Source organism: Eurosta solidaginis, chromosome 2, assembly GCF_040869045.1.
Source record: "Eurosta solidaginis isolate ZX-2024a chromosome 2, ASM4086904v1, whole genome shotgun sequence".
Lineage (NCBI taxonomy): Eukaryota > Metazoa > Arthropoda > Insecta > Diptera > Tephritidae > Eurosta > Eurosta solidaginis.
The window spans coordinates 211241150-211255477 of record NC_090320.1 but is presented as its reverse complement, the minus strand read 5'-3'; the positions used below and the strand labels follow the sequence as shown (position 1 = coordinate 211255477).

Genomic DNA, 14328 nt, shown 5'->3' with positions numbered 1-14328 from the left:
CACCCTCCTCCAAGAGGGACAAGGAAACACCTCCGCAAGTATCGTGATGAGGTCGGACACGCATTTATTTGATCCAGAAAAGAATAAGGATGTCCTAGGCTAAATCTATAGAGAATAGGTAAACAATTTTGCTGGGTTGCGCCCGATTAACACCGTTTTCTAAATTCACTATCCAACCCTTGCATTAGAAGGGAGCAGGGTGTCAGGAAGAAGCTGCTTATTTTGGTGTGCTCTGCTTGAGTTTTTGTCAGCGTTTCTCGCATCCTACGAAAACGTCCCAACTAGATTGGACGAGATTAAGAGCAGATTGCACATTATCGAAGAAGTGGGAAAAGCGTGGGCCCAAGCGCGGTGCTTTAAAGTGTCGAAGATCAAGTGTAGAGGACTGTAGACGGTGTATGACGGGTTTTCTGACTGTACACTGCCTTCTGGCGTCACATGACTTTAAATAAGGCTTGGTCCGTGATAGCAGATATAGGAAGTGCGTGTTGGAGGAATAAACATCGAGCATATTTTGTGCTCATGTTCTGCGCTTACCAGGCAAAAACTCTAGCTGTACGGAGTGATATAGGTGTCATATCTAGAAGCAGCAAGACGAATATATCCTGGAAAGTTTCTAGTTATTGCTAAGAAGACGGAGTTTTTTATAACATAGGTCCTGGTTTTTAATTGGGTTTTTCAGTTTGATCTTTTAACAAACTTTTGGCTATATTATGGACCATCTAGTTCAAATCAAGCTAACTACCCCACTAAGAGACCCACATACCTCGACCCCGATTTATTTGATTAGAGTCACACAGACTCGCAACTGTTCACTTGCCTTGGTTCTGTGATACCTACTTGTATCTCTTTCGTGTACATGGATGAATAGGATTTTATTGCTTCGATTACTTTCCCTTCGTCATGAGGGAGTCCACATGCAAATGTTTATGGTAACTTTTGGCTTAAAGTCGGATATTACCGCGGATTTATCTAACGTGGCCTTGAGCACCTCAGAGAAAGAGGGCTTCACATACTCAGCTCTCACCTACTCGAACAGCATTGCGCCGGCTCTTGTATTCCAAACAGCTACAACAACAGAAATATCAAAAACAATAGATTGCTGAAAGCGCCAAATATTATGTAGGCTGAGTAGATAGGAGAAAAAACATTTTATCCACAATAACAATAACGAAAAAGCAAGGCTTTTCTAAAATCTATATATATTAAAAGAAGTGTACATTTTGATTGTCACTCCATAACTCGAGAACGGCTCGACAGATTGCCATGAAATTTTTAGGAAAGATACAGGAAGGGGAGATGATGGTTAGTTGATTTCGAAATCCCAAATCAGTTTAGCCATTCTTGAGTTATAATTTTTTTTTAGAAAAAATTCAAAATTTGAAAAAAAAAGTTTACATTTCGGACCGAAAAATGAAAAAAATCGATCAAAACTATTACAAGTTAATTTCATTGACAGCATACAAATGTTAAAGAGATGAACCTGTCCAAATGCAAATGCTTATCAATCACTTTCTTCTGATGGTAACTATTGTTCACGCCTGCGTTTCCAACATATCTTCGTTAAGTTAATAATTTGCATACATACAAACATACACTCCCACTCATCGCAAGCTTTCATGCTTTTGTTGTACAACGTAACGTCACCGTCTTCGTTTTTGTTTTTAGCTTTTTTTTTATCATTTTGCTATTATCGCATATTCCTCAATGCACTGCACTCCCACTCACTCCCACTCCCACTGCAGCAACTTAATGCACACTCACCTGCACTAATATTACTTTGCCTATATACTCTTCGCATTCATCGCTTATTTTGTCAACATTAAATAGCATGACTTTTCCGTGGAAAATTCCTAAACATAAATTTTGCTGCCTAAATTGAATTTTTCCTTAGCATGTAAGATCATTGAATTTGTAATCGTCAAAGAGTCACGCCAAAATAAAGCCATATAAAAACTAAATTTCGTTTGCCTATTGATTTGGCATATACATAGATGTAGAAAACGCTCTACATTTCTCCAACTATTATTAATTTAAAAAGTGATTTTAAGTGTGTTCAGTGCAAGAAAACATAGTTAAACAAGTAAGGAAAGTTAAGTTCGGGTGTAACCGAACATTACATTGAGAGCTATGGTGACATCATAAGGGAAAATAACCATGTAGGAAAATGAACCGGGGGAAACCCTGGAATGTGTTTGTATGACATGTGTATCAAATGAAAGGAATTAAAGAGTATTTTATGAGGGAGTGGGCCATAGTTCTGTAGGTGGACGCCATTTAGGGATATCGCCATAAAGGTGGATCAGGGTTGACTCTAGAATTTGTTTGTACGATATGGGTATCAAATGAAAGGTGTTAATGAGTATTTTAAAAGGGAGTAATCCTTAGTTCCATAGGTGGACGCCGTTTCGAGATATCTCCATAAAGGTGGACCAGGGGCGACCCTAGAATTTGTTTGTATGATACGGTTATCAAATTAAAGGTATTAATGAGGTTTTTAAAAGGGAGAGGTGGTAGTTGTATAGGTGGTCGCTTTTTCGAGATATCGCCATAAAGTTGGACCAAGGGTGACTCTATAATAACTTTGTACAATATGCGTATCAAACGAAAGGTTTTAATGAGTATTTTAAAAGGGGGTGGGCCTTAGTTCTATAGGTGGACGCCTTTTCGAGGTATCGCAATAAAGGTGGACCAGGGGTGACTCTAGAGTGTGTTTGTACGATATTGGTGTAAAATTAAAGGTATTAATGAGAGTTTTAAAAGGGAGTGGTGGTAGTTGTAAATGTGAAGGCATTTTCCAGATATCGACCAAAATGTGGAACAGGGTGACCCAGAACATCATCTGTTGGATACCGCTAATTTACTTATATATGTAATACCTGCCAAGATTTCAAGGATTTTTTAATTCGCCCTGCAGAACTTTTTCATTTTCCTCTACTTAATATGGTAGGTGTCACAACCATTTTACAAAGTTTTTTCTAAAGTTATATTTCGCGTCAATAAACCAATCCAATTACCATGTTTCATCCCTTTTTTCATATTTGGTATAGAATTATGGCATTTTTTTAATTTTTCGTAATTTTCGATATCGAAAAAGTGGGCGTGGTCATAGTCGCATTTCGTTCATTTTTTATACCAAGATAAAGTGCGTTCAGATAAGTACGTGAATTAAGTTCAGTAAAGATATGTATAATTTTGCTCAAGTTATCGTGTTAATGGCCATGCGGAAGGATAGACGGACGACTGCGTATAAAAACTGGGCGTGCCTTCAACCGATTTCGCCCATTTTCACAGAAAACTGTTATCGTCATAAAATCTATGCCCGTACCAAATTTCAAAAGGATTGGTAAATTTTTGTTCGACTTATGGCATTAAAAGTATCCTAGACAAATTAAATGAAAAAGGGTGGAGCCACGCCCATTTTGAAATTTTCTTTTATTTTTGTATTTTGTTGCACCATATCATTACTGGAATTGAATGGTTACACAATTTACTTATATACTGTAAAGATATTAAATTTTTTGTTAAAATTTTACTTAAAGAAATTGTTTTTTTAAAGTGGGCGTGGTCCTTCTCCGATTTTGCTAATTTTTATTAAGGGTACATACAGTAATAGGAGTAACGTTTCTGCCAAATTTCATCATGAGATCTTCAACGACTGCCAAATTACAGCTTGCAAAATTCTAAATTACCTTCTTTTAAAAGTGGGCGGTGCCACGCCCATTGTCCAAAATTTTACTAGATTTCTATTCTGCGTTATAAGTTCAACACACCTACCAAATTTCATCGCTTTATCTGTCTCTGGTAATGAATTATTGCACTTTTTCTGTTTTTCGAAATTTTCGATATCGAAAAAGTGGGCGTGGTTATAGTCCGATATCGTTCATTTTAAATAGCCATCTGAGATGAGTGCTCGGGAACCTACATACCAAATTTCGTCAAAATTTACTCTAGTTATCGTGTTAACGGACGGACGGGCGGACGGACATGGCTCAATCAAATTTTTTTTCGATCCTGATAATTTTGATATATGGAAGTCTATATCTATCTCGATTCCTTTATACCTGTACAACCAACCGTTATCCAATCAAACTTAATATACTCTGTGAGCTCTGCTAAACTGAGTATAAAAAGATTTTTCCATAATTTCATCATATGCATCAAAATGCCACCAACAAGACGATCAACTATAGGTCGACGTACGCGTAATTCTACCTATAGATTTAATCAAAGGATATGGAAAATGTTTTAAGCGAAAATTTCACCAAATATGTGTACAAAATTCAATTCAATTTAGAGAACAATAAACTAAATTGTCAACAAACAAAACAGAAAAAATAACGCAACATTCAATCGATCTCGGGCGTTACAACGTACGCCAGGTAAAGCTAGTAGGTAATAAAATATAAGTATAGTTATCGAGAAGAGAAATGTTAGGTAATCTCTCATAGTAAGAAAAATTTATTATGGAAAATTATAAAGTTTGACTTTATAATCGTGAATCTTTTTTGTTTGCTTGCATAGGCTTCTTAATCGGGTGGATTTGTAAATTCCTTAATACTTTTAAGAAATCATTATTTGTTCCTTAATTCACAAACAAAAATAAGTCCTTTTGATAGAAATAGCTAACTCATTTAAGAACTGACCTCAAATGCTATCTACAAATAACAAATTTCATATTCAGCTTAGGCTCGTACGAACTTAAGCTGCACCAAATGCACATATACAAATAAATAAATAGAAAATATCTTTGTTGTCCGCGGTCAAATCGATTTTACCATGATATAACATTCTAATTCCCATTAGGTCAGGTCCGATTTGATTTGTAGGCGTATAGGATAGGCAAATGTGATTGCAGCGTTCATTTGTATATTTTTACGATTCAATGTAATAGCTTAATAATGCAATTTTATGTGTATACATACGAGTATGTCCACGTATTTATTTAAACATACATATATGTGTACATACCCTGCAAAAAACAGTGCGACTAATCCCTAAAGAGAGCGTTCTCCGATTAATCTCTTTTGTCCCTTTTGGGTACAGTTGGGCTTAGTCAGATTGAAATCTATCCCATTTTTAGAAACATAAAAAAAAAACGGCAACGAAGTGAGTTAAATAAAAAATATTATAGGTGTTTCACCCGAATTATTTAAGAAAAATGCGGAGCCCTATAACGCATCTAAATGATTTTGACCATATGTTCCATATCGTCGAGCCATATCTCTTGGAATGAGTTGGCGACTTAATAATTATTATACTCAGTTGAGCAGAGCTTACAGAGTATATTAACTTTGATTGGATAACAGTTGGTTGTACAGGTATAAAGGAGTCGAGATAGATATAGACTTCCATATATCAAAATCATCAGTATCGAAAAAAATTTGATTGAGCCATGTCCGTCCGTCCGTCTGTCCGTTAACACGATAATTTGAGTAAATTTTAAAGTACCTTGATGAAATTTTGTATGTAGGTTTCTGGGCACTCATCTCAGATCGCTATTTAAAATGATCGAAATCGGACTACAACCACGTCCACTTTTTCGATATCGAAAATTTCGAAAAATCGAAGAAGTGTGATAATTCATTACCAAAGACGGATAAAGCGATGAAACTTGGTAGGTGGGTTCGCCTTATGACGCAAAATAGAAACTAATTAAAATTTTGGACAATGGGCGTGGCACCGCTAACTTTTAAAAGAAGGTAATTTAAAAGTTTTGCCAGCTGTAATTTGGCAGTCGTTGAAGATATCACGATGAAATTTGGTAGGCACGTTACTCCTATTACTGTATGTGTGCTAAATAAAAATTAGCGAAATCGGAAGACGAATTTTTGTTCGGCTTATGGCATTAAAATTATTCTAGACAAATTAAATGAAAAAGGGCGGAGCCACGCCCATTTTGAAATTTTCTTTTGTTTTTGTATTTTGTTGCACCATATCATTACTGGAATCGAATGTTGACATAATTTACTTTTATACTGTAAAGATATTAAATTTTTTGTTAAAATTTGACTATAAAAAATTTTGTAAAACGGATGAACACCTACTCACATATACAACTAAGGGCTACTCCCTTTTAAAACCCTCATTAATACCTTTAATTTGATACCCATATCGTACAAACACATTCTAGAGTCACCCCTGGTCCACCTTTATGACGGTATCCCAAAATGGCGTCCACCTATAGAACTGAGGCCCACTCCCATTTAAAATACTCATTACTTCAAATACTTTGATACCCATATCGTACAAACGCATTCTAGAGTCACCCCAGGTTCACCTTTATGGCGATATCCCTAAATGGCGTCCATCTATAGAACTAAGTCCCACTCCCTTTTAAAATACTCATTAACACTTTTCATTTGATACCCATATCGTACAAACAAATTCTAGAGTCAGCACTGGTCCACCTTTATGGCGATATCCCTAAATGGCGTCCATCCATAGAACTATGGCCAACTCTCTCTTAAAATACTCTTTAATACCTTCCATTTGATACACATGTCATACAAACACATTCCAGGGTTACCCTAGGTTAATTTTCCTACATGGTGTTTTTCCCTTATTTTGTCTCCAAAGCTCTCAGCTGAGTATGTAATGTTCGGTTACACCCGAACTTAGCCTTCCTTACTTGTTTTAAATAGATCTATCTGAAAATCTTTTTCAAGTTTTAATATTGCGTTTAAAATGTACATATTCTCGTATCATACGAAAATTAACACTTTTTGATGAGAAAGAAAGAGATTGTTCTTCATTCGTGCTCATAAGGGTACAAAGGAGATTGCTCCTATCGTTCCCATTCAGGTATAAATGGGTGCAAAGAGTATCTTCGTAGAACTTGCTCAAACAAAAGGGAACAGTTCAGCTCATACAAAGTGATCAAAACTGACATTAGTAACATACCCCTTTGCAACTCATTCCGGACACAACCTAGATTAATAGGATTTTTTGCAGGGTCCGTGTATATATCAATCTATGCTTTTGTACTTAGTAGTATGCAATCGACTTTTTTTGCACCGTATTCATTCGCAAATAAAATGTATCCGCATTTAAGTGCAAGCGTAAATGTTTTATTAGTGTTTTTGACATAGTGGAAGAGTTGGAATTGTCCTCGTTACAGTACACTCACGTTTCGATGTATTCCAAATATTACATAGATTTTTATTGCGTTTCCTCTTGCATGTACGAGTAAGTCGCATTGTTTATTTAGCCTAGTAAATTGTTCTATTAAGACTTTACCAAGTAAATTTTACTGCATCTAAAATGATGAGGGATTCAAATGTACTAATACTCGCAGTTCATCTATCTATGTATGTATGCACATTAGTGCCCCGCAATCAGAAAATAATTGAGTTTTTCAAATGAAGTAAGGCTGCGGCAGAGCGGTTTCTATAAGCTATAAAAGGCGAGAAGCATTTTTTATTTCATGTATTGCACAAACTTGAAACGTCACACAGTTTTTTTTAACGGTACCACCCTATTGTATTGTGCTAGGAATTGGCACATTGCCTGCTCCTGAATCAATAAAGTACTGCGTGCTCAGTAGAGAACAAAGTATACCTTATGATTCTGCGGAGAACGAAAAATTACGCTGGCGTTGACGCAACGCCGAAGGGATGACGGAAAACAGTTCCAATATACATACATCAATTATCCTCCCTGTCGGAAAATGAAGAAAACAAAACCCAATTGGCCTAAAACGGTTAAAAAAGGCGCGCCTTCGCTGGGTTAACTGGCGCTAATTCGTCAAACCCAAGGGTTGGATTCATAGGCGTGTCCGATAAGACCGTCTTGGCCGGAGCATGACCTTTCATTCGCACAACATGGCCTAGCCAGCATAGACGCTGTGTTTTAATTCGGTAGACTATATTTATGTAAAGCTCAGTAGTATTGATGTAAAGATATATAGTATTTGATATATTGGGTACTCGTCGTTACCAACGCTAAGTGGTCTGTAAATATTTTGAGGAACTTTTATCTTGAACTCATAGTGCCGGCTCATTGAACGTTGCCCGTGTCCATTCTTCTGGGCCATATATTAGAATGGGCACGATAAGTGAATTGTAGAGCATGATTTTCGTTTGCCAAGAGGGGACTCTATTTTTAAATTTCCCACTCAGTCCAAAGTAGCATTTATTGGGCAAAGTGATTTTTCGCTGGATTTAGAACTAGAAAAAAATTTGATTTCTGGAGGATAAGCTTGTCTGTCTACAAGCGATTAGGAATTTTTTTTTTCTCCGATTGTCCTTTTTCTGCACCAACTCTTCTGTGTTGGTACCATGAGGGGAGTGGAAGAGGAAGCGCGCAAATGGCGCTTGGTCATAGGCGCGGATGCAAATACACACCACAATGCGTGGGGAGGAGCCAACAGGGGTTGTGTCCCCTGCATCTTAGTCAAACATCCAGTAATATTATTGATATTACATTGAGCTCTGGACGTGATATATCAAGGAAATATTTGAGAGTCTAGTCCGTCAAATGTGACAAATGTTTTATTATTGTATTTTGTCGGGTTACAAAAGTATTTGATGGTTGACCATAATTTGTCGACACCCTCAGAGATGTTAAGGTCGGATTAGGGAGTACGACGAAAGATTAGTTTGTTAAATTTTGTAATCTTCTTGCTACAGTTTCCTGAAATTCTAATAAATTTTTGCGACTTACTTATTATACAAAATAATCAGAACTCTTGATTTAACCGGGTCACTGATTCCAACTCCTCCTTGTGTCTACAGCTCGTACAGTAAACACTATATAGAGCACTCAGCGATTGTGCATGCCTTCCGATGCTTTGTGGCTGGTTAAAAGTCCGACCACTTCAGAAATGTCCCTCCTTACAAGAAGAAGCAGAATTCAAACCCGCTTCGCTAAAGGAAATCCCTTTCAAAATGAGCTTATAGGTAGCGATCGGAATATTCAATATCTTTCAGGACAAAAAAAAAGCGGATTGGAGGAACCCTTTTTGTTGGTTATCCATCTCACATCTGAGCTTCCATGCACCCCTACCAGACTAAGGAAAATTGCCCAGAAATCTCGTTAAATGATACTTGGAAATTGTGCCTGTCCTCGACCAACAGGTGACCGTTCCAAGTACGTTTAGTGCAGCCTAGCAGTTATAATAAATACTTATTTTGATATAGCCATGAACAGCATTTCTCTGGTGATCAGCGACTTCGTTAATTGCAGCAACTTCCGCTAGAAAGACGCTATAATGATCGGGTAGGCCAAAGGGTAAACTCCACCTTAGTTGAGGTAAAAAATACCACTTCCCACCTTATTTTCCAGTTTAGAGCCCTCGGTATATATATGAAACCTAATACCTAGGTCTGGCGGCTCCTTCAAACAAAAATCCCTACTCGAGGTGAAAACATCGTACTTCATATCGAAAAACATATTCGCAGCGCACTAGTCTGACCAAGGTGATGCCAAATTCTTGAGGATGACTGCTTAGCCATCCACAATGACTTTCCAGCCAGATAACTTTCAAAGCCGCAGAGCAGAAAAGGCAGCGCATTACCTGGTCATTATATCTATAGGCAAGATATTACAAATAGAATCCAGAGCTTCCGCAGGGGTAGTATGCAGAGCACCCCCACGCAGGTTTGATGCAGTATCTAAGATTTTCCACCAGGCCAAAGCCCCGTATAAAAAAATTTACCCAACCATAACAGTGTGGAGCTACATGGTAATATTCGGTGATAGTCCTCACCTTCGCGTAACAACTCTCCTACAGCTTTCTATCCAAAATTACTCATAGCTATTTAGCAGAATCCCTCAGAATCAGGGTAGTGCCCGTTGTCACCGGTAGCTGTAACACTGGTATATTATATTTCCCAGTGAAGGGAACCACTTAAATTTTTGCTGAATTGACAGATAGACTTTTACTCCTGGCCCAGTTCTCCACCAGTCTCAGCTGTATTTGCATTAAAATGCATAGTGACTATAGACATTTCAAGCTGATTAATAGCGCGAGGTCATTTGCATATTCGATTACCTTGCAGCAACCGTCCTCCTCAAGACGAACCAACAGCTCATTAAATGTGACTACACAAATAAGTCGAGAAAGTACCCCACCATGTGGTACGCCTCTCCCTTTTAATAATATAATCACCCTTGAACCTGCCAAGTCGATTAGTGCATTAGTTGTCACAGAGGGTGTAACGTTGTCGAAAGCTCTTCCAATTTCGGGAAGCGCTTTTAGTGTGAGCTCCTAGTACTCCAAGGGTTTTTCGATTTGGAAGACGATGGCATGCAAAGCCGTCTCCGTGAACGTCCCTTTCATACATGCATGCTGGGATATCGATAATTTTAGTCTTCAGCTGTAAGCATGTCAGGCAAGTTGGTCTGAAGTCTTCAGAGGTCATGTGAAAAGCTCTTCCAGCTTTAGGTATAAGAGTGATTCCTGAATCGTTCCAGGTCCGCGGATTATGGTTGAGAGCACACTCTACTTTGAAAATGGAATGCAGTCACAGAAAGCTCAGCTTGCTTGTTTGCTGGAGTTGTACCGATCCATTATCCTTTTTTTTTTTTTGTCATTCATATCAAAATTTTATTCATTACGATATCGGCATCCGAAATTCAAAAATACGATTTCATCATAATCCCGTTCATGTTAGTTTCCCTCTATCCATGCAAATTTTTATTCGTCGCATAAATTTTATTGAAAATTTAATCAGAACTGAATAAAATATTTATTGCTTGCTCACTGCCTCGTAAGCGGACAAAAATAATATATAACTTAGGAGGAATAAAGTTTCAAGCTCATGTATAATTAATAAACTTTTGCGAAAGCTAGCATAAATGCAGCGTGAAAGGTGTGCAGAAAACAGAACTTATTTAAATAAATAAATTCATAAGTTTCATATTCGGGGCTATTTGCCATCGCAAATTTTCATGAATTCGATATCGATTACGCTTTATACATATATCTGACCATTTCTCTTTGAGTTATGTAGCTGCAACTACCTTCCCTATTTTTGAAGATCATCTAAATTTAGGCATCATCTTAAATGCAGTTTGCGTACGTTCATATAAAACTATTCACCAGAGATAACCAAAATATGGGGAGAGAGAGTATAATTGGTATCAGTATATTAGCATTGCGTTGGCGAAATCGATGAAGATGACTGCGCTGACAAACGAGCCCATTCCAACGCAGTTATAGGTATGTGCTCAGAAAGTTTTATAGCGACAGTCGGAAAGTTCATTATCCTACAACGCTCCCTCATTCGTACATTATAAGATGCATTTACACAAATAGAACTTCTTTTGAAAAAATTCAGTCCAATGCACGAATGCTGTAAGTATCATGAATGGCATACCAAAGACCAGAAGCCAATTGGCAATTGAGTGTATATTAATGGTCATCTATGGCTGGCAAAGAAAATTTTCAATAGAAGTAAGATAACTAGCAGCTACGCGTACATATTTGCATAGGCAAAGAAATACGAGTGCCTTATATAAGGCTGAGTTATTCAAATATATCAGAGAAAGTTGTAATAAGAGTGGAATTTTTTTAAAATATATACATTAGGGTGGCCCTTATATATAAAAATGGTTATTTTTTCAGTCTCACTGCTTCAAACGACAGTAATAAGGTAAACAAGTACAGCTGGGTATAAAAATATCACAGATAAATTTTCTCCCATTTGGAGATGGTTCAGGGTTATCGTACCAGAATCCAAACTAAGATTTCTCGATTGGGGATCAATAAATTCAAATAAATTTTTTTGTTGTCTAATACCTAAAATCGATAATATTATATAGGCAAATTCATATATAAATTTTGCTCCCGAGGAGGTCAACACGCCTTAACCATTTTCAGGCGCGACCAGAATTTATGCGTGATATAACCAACTATAATATAATGAATGTTATTATTAGAAAACAAAACATTTCAGTTAAAATTGTTTGATACTCCATAGAGTTATCTTAACGCTGACCACTGTGAGTTACCCCTAAAACTCTCCAATCAGGATAAAAATATATGCCTGATATTTCTACCTTAGTATTATCGTTTGAAGGGTTGAAACTGGATAAAACCAGTAATATGATGAATAAGGACCACCCTTATATATAAATATACCTCTAAATTGTGTGTGGTTAATACCCGGAATTTTATTTCAATGTATTTCTGTTCAAATAGCTGACCCAAAAAATGTAATACACATACAAGGACTACCCTTATATACATACATTCTTCCGAATTTCAATTCAACTAGCTGACTAGACAAATCTTATTCTCCAAAAATTAACTCTTTTGTAAAATTTAACACCCAAAAAGAAATCATAAAACAACAGACGCAGAGTGAACAAGTAAATGTGTCTCAGTTCGCGTGTAACAGAACATTTTATACTCAGCGTGAGCTTAAATTGCACATTTAATTTCAGATAAATTACTTTTCTACATAACACGTGGCAAAGCCCGTTTAAAAAAAAAAATGTTACCCCATTTCCTCTGACAATAAAACTTGATAAGTGAAATATCATTGATTCAAAACTATTTTTTGCTAAGTTATAGCTTGTTATTCTAGTCTACGACCCTTTTAAACTTGTTTTATATAAAAGTTGCCGTGGTCTTTAACCGATCCCGTCCATTTTTACTAGAAATATTTTCGCCTATAAGGAAAATTTGTGCACCCAACTCTATTACGATCCGTTAATTTTTCTTTGAGTTATGGCTCCAGAAATATAGAAAATTGCTTAGCCATAAAAGGAGCGGTGCCACACTTATTTTTAAAAATTTTAGTGTTTCTAATTTAATGTTATAATTCAATTTAAAAAGTAAATTTCCGTTGATATAAGGCTCTTTTACGCTAAGATGTGGCTTATTTTATTCGTCCACGACCCTTTTAAAAATCTTTTATATAAAAGTGGGCGTGGTCCTTAACCAATTTCGTTAGTTTTTCTTCAACGCATTCCCTATAGTAAAGGCAACCTCTCTGCCGAATTTTGTTAAAGTAGGTTTAACGATTTTATACTCAGTTGAGCAGAGCTCACAGAGTATATTAACTTTGATTGGATAACGGTTGGTTGTACAGGTATAAAGGAATCGAGATAGATATAGACTTCCATATATCAAAATCATCAGGATCGAAAAAAAATTTGATTGAGCCATGTCCGTCCTTCAACACGATAACTTGAGTAAATTTTGAGGTATCTTGATGAAATTTGGTACGTAGGTTCCTGAGCGCTCATCTCATATCGCTGTTTAAAATGAACAATATCGGACTATAACCAAGCCCACTTTTTCGATATCGAAAATTTCGAAAAACAGAAAAAGTACGATAATTCATTACCAAAGACGAACAAAGCGATGAAACTTGGTAGGTGAGTTGAACTTATGACACAGAATAGAAAATTAGTAAAATTTTGGACAATGGGCGTGGCACCGCCCACTTTTAAAATAAGGTAATTTAAAATTTTGCAAGCTGTAATTTGGCAGTCGTTGAAGATATCATGATGAAATTTGGCAGGAACGTTACTCCTAATACTATATGTACGCTTTATGAAAATTAGCAAAATCGGAGAACGACCACGCCCACTTTTAAAAAAAAAAATTTTTTTAAGTCAAATTTTAACAACAAATTTAATATCTTTACAGTATATAAGTAAATTATGTCAATATTCAACTCCAGTAATGATATGATGCAAGAAAATGCAAAAATAAAAGAAAATTTCAAAATGGGCGTGGCTCCGCCCTTTTTCATTTAATTGGTCTAGGATACTTTTAATGCCATAAGTCGAACAAAACTTTACCAATCCTTGTGAAATTTCGTAGGGGCTTAGCTTCTGGGACGGTAACTTATTTCTGTGAAAAAGGGCGAAATCGGTAGAAGCCATGCCCAGTTTTTATACACAGTCGACCGTCTGTCATGCCGCTCGGCCTTTAACACGATAACTTGAGCAAAAATCGATATGTCTTTACAAAACTCAGTTCACGTACTTATCTGAACTCACTTTATATTAGTATGAAAAATGGTCGAAATCGGACTATGACCACGCCACTTTTTCGATATCGAAAATTCCGAAAAACGAAAAAAATGCCATAATTCTATACCAAATACGAACAAGTAGGGAAGGCTAAGTTCGGGTGCAACCGAACTTTACATACTCAGTTGAGAGCTATGGAGACAAAATAAGGAAAATCACCATGTAGGAAAATGAACCTAGGGAACCCTGGAATGTGGTTGTATGACATGTGTATCAAATGGAAGGTATTAAGGAGTATTTTAAGAGAGAGTAGGCCATAGTTCTATGGATGGACGCCATTTAGGGATATCGCCATAAAGGTGGACCAGGGCTGACTCTAGAATTTGTTTGTACGAT

General features: G+C 36.7%; 1 pseudogene; it reads right to left on the bottom strand.

Moving 5' to 3' along the window:
- The window catches only part of LOC137241802 (cytochrome c oxidase subunit 1-like), a 173249-nt pseudogene that overhangs the window by 111146 nt on the left and 47775 nt on the right, over positions 1–14328 (bottom strand).